Source organism: Tachyglossus aculeatus, chromosome 2, assembly GCF_015852505.1.
Source record: "Tachyglossus aculeatus isolate mTacAcu1 chromosome 2, mTacAcu1.pri, whole genome shotgun sequence".
Lineage (NCBI taxonomy): Eukaryota > Metazoa > Chordata > Mammalia > Monotremata > Tachyglossidae > Tachyglossus > Tachyglossus aculeatus.
The window spans coordinates 127101649-127110486 of record NC_052067.1 but is presented as its reverse complement, the minus strand read 5'-3'; the positions used below and the strand labels follow the sequence as shown (position 1 = coordinate 127110486).

The 8838-nt window shown below is 44.1% G+C and overlaps 1 non-coding gene across 1 annotated transcript; it reads left to right on the top strand.

The window, feature by feature from the left end:
- The first annotated feature begins 8210 nt into the window (after positions 1–8210).
- LOC119925017 lies at positions 8211–8348 on the top strand. The gene has a single exon (XR_005449689.1). It is a non-coding gene; the product is annotated as a small nucleolar RNA SNORA7 (small nucleolar RNA).
- The last annotated feature ends 490 nt before the right edge of the window (positions 8349–8838 follow it).

Genomic DNA, 8838 nt, shown 5'->3' with positions numbered 1-8838 from the left:
AGTAAGTACTTAACAAATACCATAATAATAATGCTGTGCAGCTCACAGTGTTGCAACCACTGCCTGGCCAACCATTGAATTTTAAGGTGGCTCCCCCTAAGGAACTGTCATTTATGCTGCCCATTTCCTTATACAATGACAACAACTTGCTGGCATCTGCTATCACCAGTCATTCTATCAACAACATTTATTGAGCGCTGACTCTGCAGAGAGCACTGTACTGAGCATTTGGCGGAGTACAGTACAATAGAGTTAGACACAATCCCTGCCCTTAGGGTGCTTACAGTCTGACAGGTGGCAGAGCAAAGATTAGAACCCTGGTCACCTGGCTGCTACTCCTGTGATCTTTCTGCTAGGCCACGCTGCCAGCCAAATGATGGTATTTACTAAGTACCAATGTGCTAAACATTAGATTAGTTACAACATAACCAGATCAGACACAGCCCCTCTTCCCAAAAGGGCTTGCAGACTAAGACGAAAGGCAAATGGGTACTTTATCCCCATTTATAGATGAGGAAACTGAGGCATGGAGAGGTTAACTGACTTGTCTATGATCATCCAGCTGGCAAGTGGTTGAACTGTGAGCCCGTCTTCTAGACTGTGAGCTCATTGTTGAGTAGGGACCATCTCTATATGTTGCCGACTTGTATAATAATAATAATAATGATGGTATTGGCTAAGCGCTTACTATGTGCAAACCACTGTTTGAAGCACTGGGGCATATAAGGTGATCAGGTTGTCCCATGTGGGGCTCACAGTCTAAATCCCCATTTTACAGATGAGGGAACTGAGGCACAGAGAAGTTAAGTGACTTGCCCAAAGTCACGCAGCTGACAATTGGCTGAGCTGGGATTTGAACCCATGACCCCTGAGTCCAAAGCCCATACTCTTTCCACTGAGCCACACTGCTTCTCTAAGCCCTTGTACTTGTACTTCCCAAGCTCTTAGTACAGTGCTCTGCACACAGTAAGTGCTCAATCACCATCATCATCATCAATCGTATTTATTGAGCGCTTATTATGTGTAGAGCACTGTACTAAGTGCTTGGGAAGTACAAATTGGCAACATATAGAGACAGTCCCTACCCAACAGTGGGCTCACAGTCTAAAAGGGGGAGACAGAGAACAAAACCAAACATACTAACAAAATAAAATAAATAGAATAGATATGTACAGATAAAATAAATAAATAAATAAATAGAGTAATAAATATGTACAAACATATATACATATATACAGGTGCTGCGGGGAAGGGAAGGAGGTAAGATGGGGGGGATGGAGAGGGGGACGAGGGGGAGAGGAAGGAAGGGGCTAGGATTTAGTAGATTGAATGAGAGAAAAGAAAGACAGCCTGAGTCAAGGGGCTGAGGATTGTGAGCTGGTAGTACACGGAAGATGGCAATGTTTTGGGCTGAGATGGGAAAGTTGGGGAGATCTATTTCAGTCGTGCTGAGTTTTGAAGACCTGGCAGGAACAGCCAAATAATGCTCTCCTGGAGGCAAGAAGAGATGTGTCAATTAATCAGAGGTGTTATGAAATTGTATTGATCAATCATATTTATTGTTTCCTTTGAGCAGAAACAATACTAAGTGCTTGCAAGCATACAACAGAGTTGGTAGACACGTTCCCTGCCCACAGAGAGCTTTTGGTCTAGAAGGGGAGACAGACATTAACATAAATTATGAGTATCAATCATTTACTGAGCACTCACTGTGTGCAAAACAGTATATTAAGTGCTTGGGAGAGTACAATATAACAATATAACAGAGTTGGTGGACATGTTCCCTGCCCATGATGAGCATACAGTACATAAGTGCTGTACGGCTGAGGAAAGGGTGAATAATAGGTACAAATCCAAGTGCAAGGGTGACACAGAAGGGAGTGGGAGAAGAGGAAATGAGGGATTAGCTGGGGAAGGCCTCTTGAAGGAGAGGGGCTTTTAATAAGGCCTTGAAGGTGGGGAGAGGGATCGAACGTCGGATATGAAGGGAGAGGCGGCAGTGATGAGTGGGCGGCAGATAGATGAGATGGAGGTGCGGTGAATAAGTTGGCACTAGAACAGAAAAATATGCAGGTTATAGTAGGAAATCAGAGGTGAGGTAGAAGAGGGCAAGGTGATTGAGTGCTTTAAAACAAATGTAAGGTGTTTCCGTTCGACGCAGAAGTGGAGAGGTGAGGTAGGAGAGGGCAAGGTGATTGAGTGCTTTAAAACAAATGTAAGGAGTTTCCCTTCGAAGTGGAAGTGGATGGGCAACCACTGGAGGTCCTTGAGAGAAGCAGCGTGGCTCAGTGGAAAGAGCACAGGCTTTGGAGTCAGAGGTCATGGGTTCAAATCCCAGCTCTGCCAACCGTCAGCCGTGTGACCTTGGGCAAGTCACTTAACTTCTCTGTGAGGTCACAAATTCTCTGTGCCTCAGTTACCTCATCTGCAAAATGGGGACCAAAACCGTGAGCCCCACATGGGACAACCTGATCACCTTGTAACCTCCCCAGCACTTAGAACACCGCCCTGCACATAGTAAGTGCTTAATAAATGCCATCATTATCATTATTATTATTAGGAGGGGAGAAACATGGACTCAACAGTTTTGTAGAAAAATGATTGAATGAATGAATGAATGAATTAATTAATTAATGAACCCAGGTCTCCTGATTTCCAATCCCATGGTTTTTCCACTTGGTCACTCTGCCGCCCTAGTAGTAGAGTCTTCTAAGTCAACTTTAATTTGAGAAGCAATTGGAAGGCATTTATTGAGCACTTACTATGTGCAGAACACTGTACTAAGCACTTGGAAGAGTACAACAGAGCTGGTAAACATATTCCCTGCTCACAGGGAGCTTACAGTCTACATGTGAGTGATGCCTGAGGTAAATAGTTTTTTTGCTGGGTTTAGGATGAATTCGTCGGGGCAGGGTGTTTGCAGGAAGATTGTGTCAGTAGTGAACAGGCAAGGACTGGATAGGGGTTGGACAGAGAGACAGTGGTTTCGAGGAAGGAGAAGGAGACCAGAAGCCGCGTGGCCTATTGGAAAGGAGAGGGCCCTGGGAGTCTGAGAACCTGAATTCTAATACAGGTTCTGACACTTAACTGCTGTGTGACCTTGGACAAGTCACTTAAATTCTCTGTGCCTCAGTTACCTCATCTGTAAAATGGGGATGGAGATTATGAGCCCTACTGGGACAGAGACTTGTGACCAACCCAATTTTCTTGTATTTACCCCAATGCTTAGTACAATGCCTGTAACATCACTGTGGGCAGGGAATGTGTCTGTTAAATTGTTGTGTTGTACTCTCCCAAGCGCTTAGTGCAGTGCCCTGCCCAGGTAAGTGCTCTGTAAATATGATTGATTGATTGGCACATAGTAAGTGCCTAATAAATACCACTGGGGAAAAAAGGGACAGATTTAGAAAATATTTTAGAGAAAGAACGGGCTGGATTTGATGGCAAATCAGATGTGGAAAGGGAGAGAAAGGAACTAATAGCTTAGAATATGAAGGATTCAGAGTGGTGGTATTATTGAAGATTATTAAGGAAACGGAGTTGCTGAGGATCTGAAGGGGCAGTTGGATCTGAAAGGACGATCATGAGCTCTGTTGAATTTTTGGGGCTTTTTATTATTGTCTGGACAGCTAAGGGGATACTTCTTATAGACCATAAGAAATATAGACCAGTGCCTAGGACACTCCTCTGACCAAGCACTTAGTACAGAGCTAAGTGCTAAGTGCTTAGTACAGTGCTCTGCACACAGTAAGCACTCAGTAAATACAATTGAATGAATGAACCCAGTGAAAGCTCAATAAATGTCATTGACTGTACTCTGACTGGTGAGACGATGAAATGGAGCTGGAGATGTAGAGCTGGGAGTCATCAGATTACAGGGGGGTAATTGAAACCATGTGGATGGATGTGCGTCCTGAAGGAGTGTAGAGGCAGAAGGAAAATTAAGGGCACGTTTCCCCATGGCTGTAAGTACAAACGGACCGGTACCAGAAGAGGGGGTGGGCTTGAGGCATTTAAATGTTCCTGATCTTCTGGTAAGACTGGAGATTATGGGGAGGGAGGAAGCAGCGTGGCTCAGTGGAAAGAGCCTGGGCTTTGGAATCAGAGGCCATGGGTTCAACTCCCGGCTCTGCCAGTTGTCAGCTGTGTGACTTTGAGCAAGTCACTTCACTTCCCTGGGCCTCAGTTACCTCATCTGTAAAATGGAGATGAAGACTGTGAGCCCCCCGTGGGACAACCTGATCAACTTGTAACCTCCCCAGCGCTTAGTACAGTGCTTTGCACATAGTAAGCGCTTAATAAATGCCATAAAAAAATTGTGGAGGCAGGAACTCACCCTGCGGCCCAAGGGATGAAGGAATATGGAGGTTCTCCAGGCCAGGCTTGAGGTTGAGTTCTGTCAGTCCAAAGAGTGAGAGCAGAAGGACCACAGGCAGTGAGTGAGGTTAAGAAGGTCACAACTGGTTCATATATTTTCTGAATTCCCACTTAATTCCTGCGCCAATTCTCAAGCTGTCATTGTTAGTACTTCAATCTACTATTCTGGGAAAAAGAACACCGGAAGAGTCCTAACTGTATCTAGGAAATATTAGGTGTCTAACAACGGATGGAATTTGGGCTTTTGGGAATGGGCAAATTGAAATCCTCATTCAGAAAAAAACCCAAAAATTGATGATCAGCCAAGAAAATATTATTTTGTTTTTGTTGAAGTTGAAATACCATTTTATTTAAAACAGAACAGCATGACTATATTCACTATTACATTAAACCCAAATCATTATGAACTAGTAGCATGGCTCAGTGGAAAGAGCACGGGCTTTGGAGTCAGAGGTCATGGGTTCAAATCCTGGCTCTGCCGATTGTCAGCTGCGTGACTTTAGCCAAGTCACTTAACTTCTCTGTGCCTCAGTTCCCTCATCTGTAAAATGGGGATTAAGACTGTGAGCCCCCTGTGGGACAACCTCATCACCTTGTAACCTCCGCAGTACTTCGTTTAATAAATGCCATCATCATTATTATTATTATTAGTGCAAATTTCAAGATGTATGTTTTTATTGCTTTTTAAGAGTTTGGAAAAAGAAATTGTTTGGAACAAAATTTGCTTCCTTAAAGGCTTATGAATAAATTGTTTACAATATCTAAAGATTGAATTGAGAGTTGTCAAAGGAAAGGGGAAATTCTAAACTTGCATAGTCATGTTTATTTCCTGGTGACAACATAGAATCATCCCCAAAGGAATTTATTGAGCACTTACTGTATGAAGAGCACTGTACTAAGCACTTTTAGACTGTAAGCCCACTGTTGGGTAGGGACTGTCTCTATATGTTGCCAACTTGTACTTCCCAAGCGCTTAGTACAGTGCTCTGCACACAGTAAGCGCTCAATAAATACGATTGATTGATTGATTGGGAGCCTACAAAACAACACAGTTGGTAGACACAAGTGAGTAATTTAGAACAAGATGGAGCTGGACATGTCACAGCATTAATTTACTGAATATTTTTAGACTGTATGCTTCTCTAGATTGTCAGCTCATTGTAGGAGGGCATGTGTCTGTTATATTGCTATATTTAATTCTCCCAAGTGCTTAGTATAGTGCTCTACCCCCAGTAATATGACTGACTGGGAGATGATGATGATGATGATAATATTAATAACAATAATAATGATGGCATTTGTTAAGCACTATGTGTGAAACACTGTTCTAAGCACTGGGGTGGATACAAGGTGATGAGGTTGTCCCATGTGGGGCTCACAGTCTTAATCCCCATTTTACAGATGAGGTAACTGAGGCACAGAGAAGTCAAGTGAATTGCCCCAAGTCACACAGCTGACAAGTGGCGGAGCCAGAATTAGAACCCATGACCCCTGACTCCCAAGTCCATTCTCTTTCCACTGAGCTATGCTGATGTATTGCACTGTATAAAAAAAATAAATTCTAATACTCCTAAAATAATAATAAACCTTTCCATTAACTTGAGGAAGAAAATTCCCCCAAAGTACAGCCCTGAAAATTATTAATTCACAAATTCACTGATTTCACAGACATATAAATATCCTTCCCTCTTTTCTGCCTGAAACTCTCTCCCTCTTCACATCGGGAATACCACGGCTCTCTTCAACTTCAAAGCCCTTCTAAAATCACATTTCCTCCAGGAGGCCTTCCCTGATTAATCTCTCATTCCTCTGCCCTAACCCTCCACCCCAACTACTGCCACTTTAACACTTTTTTGTCATCTAGGCACTTCAGTCAGCACCTCCAAAAAATAGAATTTCAGGAGGGGTTTGAATATGAGGAGAGCTGTGCTTTTTGTCAGATATGAAGGAGAAGGGAGTGCATAACAAGAGGTCAGCAATAGAAGAGACCAAGATTTATTTATATTAATGTTTGTCTCCCCTCCTCTAGACTGTAAGCTCGCTGTAGGCAGGGAACATGTCTATTGTTGAATGTACTCTATCAAGAGCTTAGTGCAGTGCTCTGCACACTCAATACATACTCAGTACACTCAGTACACTCAGCACACTCCGTACAGTGCTCAATATATATGATTGAATGAATGAATGAAAGAAAGAGTACCAATTGTGGTAATTAAGTGCCTACTATGGGCCAAGCATTGTACTAAGCACTGGGGTTGATATGCTATAACCAGGTCGGATACAGTCCCTGTCCTCTTTGTAGGAGGGAAAAGAGGTATTGCATCCCCACTTTACAGATGAGGAAACTGAGTCACAGAGAAATTAAATGGCTAGCCTAAATTACCTAGCAGGCAGGTGGTGGGACTAGGTTTAGAACCCAGGTCCTCCTACACCCAGGTCCCTGCTCTTTCCATGAGTCCACATTTCTTTTCATTGGCACAGTGAGTAGGTTAGTCGAGAGGAAGGTAGGCAATAAACTGGGGTGCAGTGTATGAAGAGTAGATAAGTGGAATTGAGATTGCTGATTGAGTGTCTTAAAACAAGTATGAGTAGGTTCAACTTTGTGCATAGAGGAATGATCCACCAGTTGAGGTTGTTTTGTTCAGAAAGATGATCCAGGCAGGAGTGAGGTATGGGCTAGAGGTGAAGAGAGGCTGGAGGTAGGGAAGACAGGAGATCAATCAATCAATCAATCAATCAATCGGATTTATTGAGCGCTTACTGTGTGCAGAGCACTGTACTAAGCGCTTGGGAAGTACAAGTTGGCAGCATATAGAGACAGTCCCTACCCAACAGTGGGCTCACAGTCTAAAAGGGGGAGACAGAGAACAAAACCAAACTTACTAACAAAATAAAATAAATAGAATAGATAAGTACAAGTAAAATAAATAAAGAAATAGAGTAATAAATATGTACAAACATATATACATATATACAGGTGCTGTGGGGAAGGGAAAGAGGTAAGATGAGGGGGATGGAGAGGGGGACGAGGGGGAGAGGAAGGAAGGGACTCAGTCTGGGAAGGCCTCCTGGAGGAGGTGAGCTCTCAGTAGGGCCTTGAAGGGAGGAAGAGAGCTAGCTTGGTGGATGGGCAGAGGGAGGGCATTCCAGGCCCGGGGGATGACGTGGGCTGCGGGTCAATGGAAGGACAGGTGAGAACGAGGCCCAGTGAGGAGGTTAGCAGCAGAGGAGCGGAGGGTGAGGGGTGGGCTGTAGAAGCAGAGAAGGGAGGTGAGTTAGGAGGGGGCGAGGTGATGGAGAGCCTTGAAGCCCAGGGTGAGGAGTTTCTGCCTGATATAGGATATGGCCATCTGGATCAGTGAAGTGGCCATGGAGATGGAAAGGAAGATGGGGCTCCTGAAAATACTGTGCACCCAAATTGGGTATGGGAAGGATGGTTTGTCATTCAGTCTGATGGGAAAGTTAGATGGAAGACAACAATTACAAGGGAAATGAGGAATTCAACTTTGGGCCTGTTAAACCTGAGCTACACTTTGAGTTAGGAGAAATGAAAGATTACCGAAAAGGGAAGAGATTGGATCTAGAGTTAAATTTGGGCATTGATCCCATAGAGGTGGTAGTTGAGTTGTGGGAGCAATTGAGGTTCCCCAGTGGAATGAGTGTAAAATGAGAAGGGAAGAGCATCCAATAGAGAGCCTTGAAGGAGACCTGTGCCTATCTTTCCAAGTGAAATTTAAGTAAATTGGTTTTGCAAAGCTATCAGTCTACCAAAACTTTGACTAGACTTTTCATGCTTTGTCACCCATTTGTTTTAGTGGTTTTACTCCCTGCTGCCCCTCGCAGGATCACACCTGGAGAGTTTCCAGTACCCTACCAGTCTCGGCTATGGGAGGGAGAGTCAAGCAGAGGCATATTCATTCCATTCCTATCTTGGCCGGTGGCTAGCGAGTGGAAGGCAATCTGCTACAAGTCAAACTTTACCTTTTTGGGCAGCAGCGACAGGGGAAAGAGTCAAGGGCGGTGATTCAAGTTTACTGCGTGGAAGAAGGCAATGGTAAACCACTTCCATCTTTTTATGGAAACAAAGCTCTATGGATACGCTATCAGAATGATCGCAGATGGACAGTGGGGCATTCTAGGAGAGGTGGGTCCCTGGAGTCAGTAGGGGTCAGAAACGACTTGGCAGCCTAAAACAAGACTCCCTGCTAGCCTTCTCTCCTCAGTGACTCTAAGGAGGTCTTTCCCCACACTTCCGTGGGCCCCTCCCCCTCTACCCACCAGCACACTAGATTAATCTCTCCCTACTCTTTGTTTCCCCCATTCCAGTTCCTACTCAGTTTCAGGATCCAAGTGTTTTGTCTTGCATTTCCATTTCCCACATCCTGTCACTACCATCCTACCATGGGAAAAGGCATTCTGTAACCCGAAACTCATTCTCTTTCTCATTTACTATTTGTATTA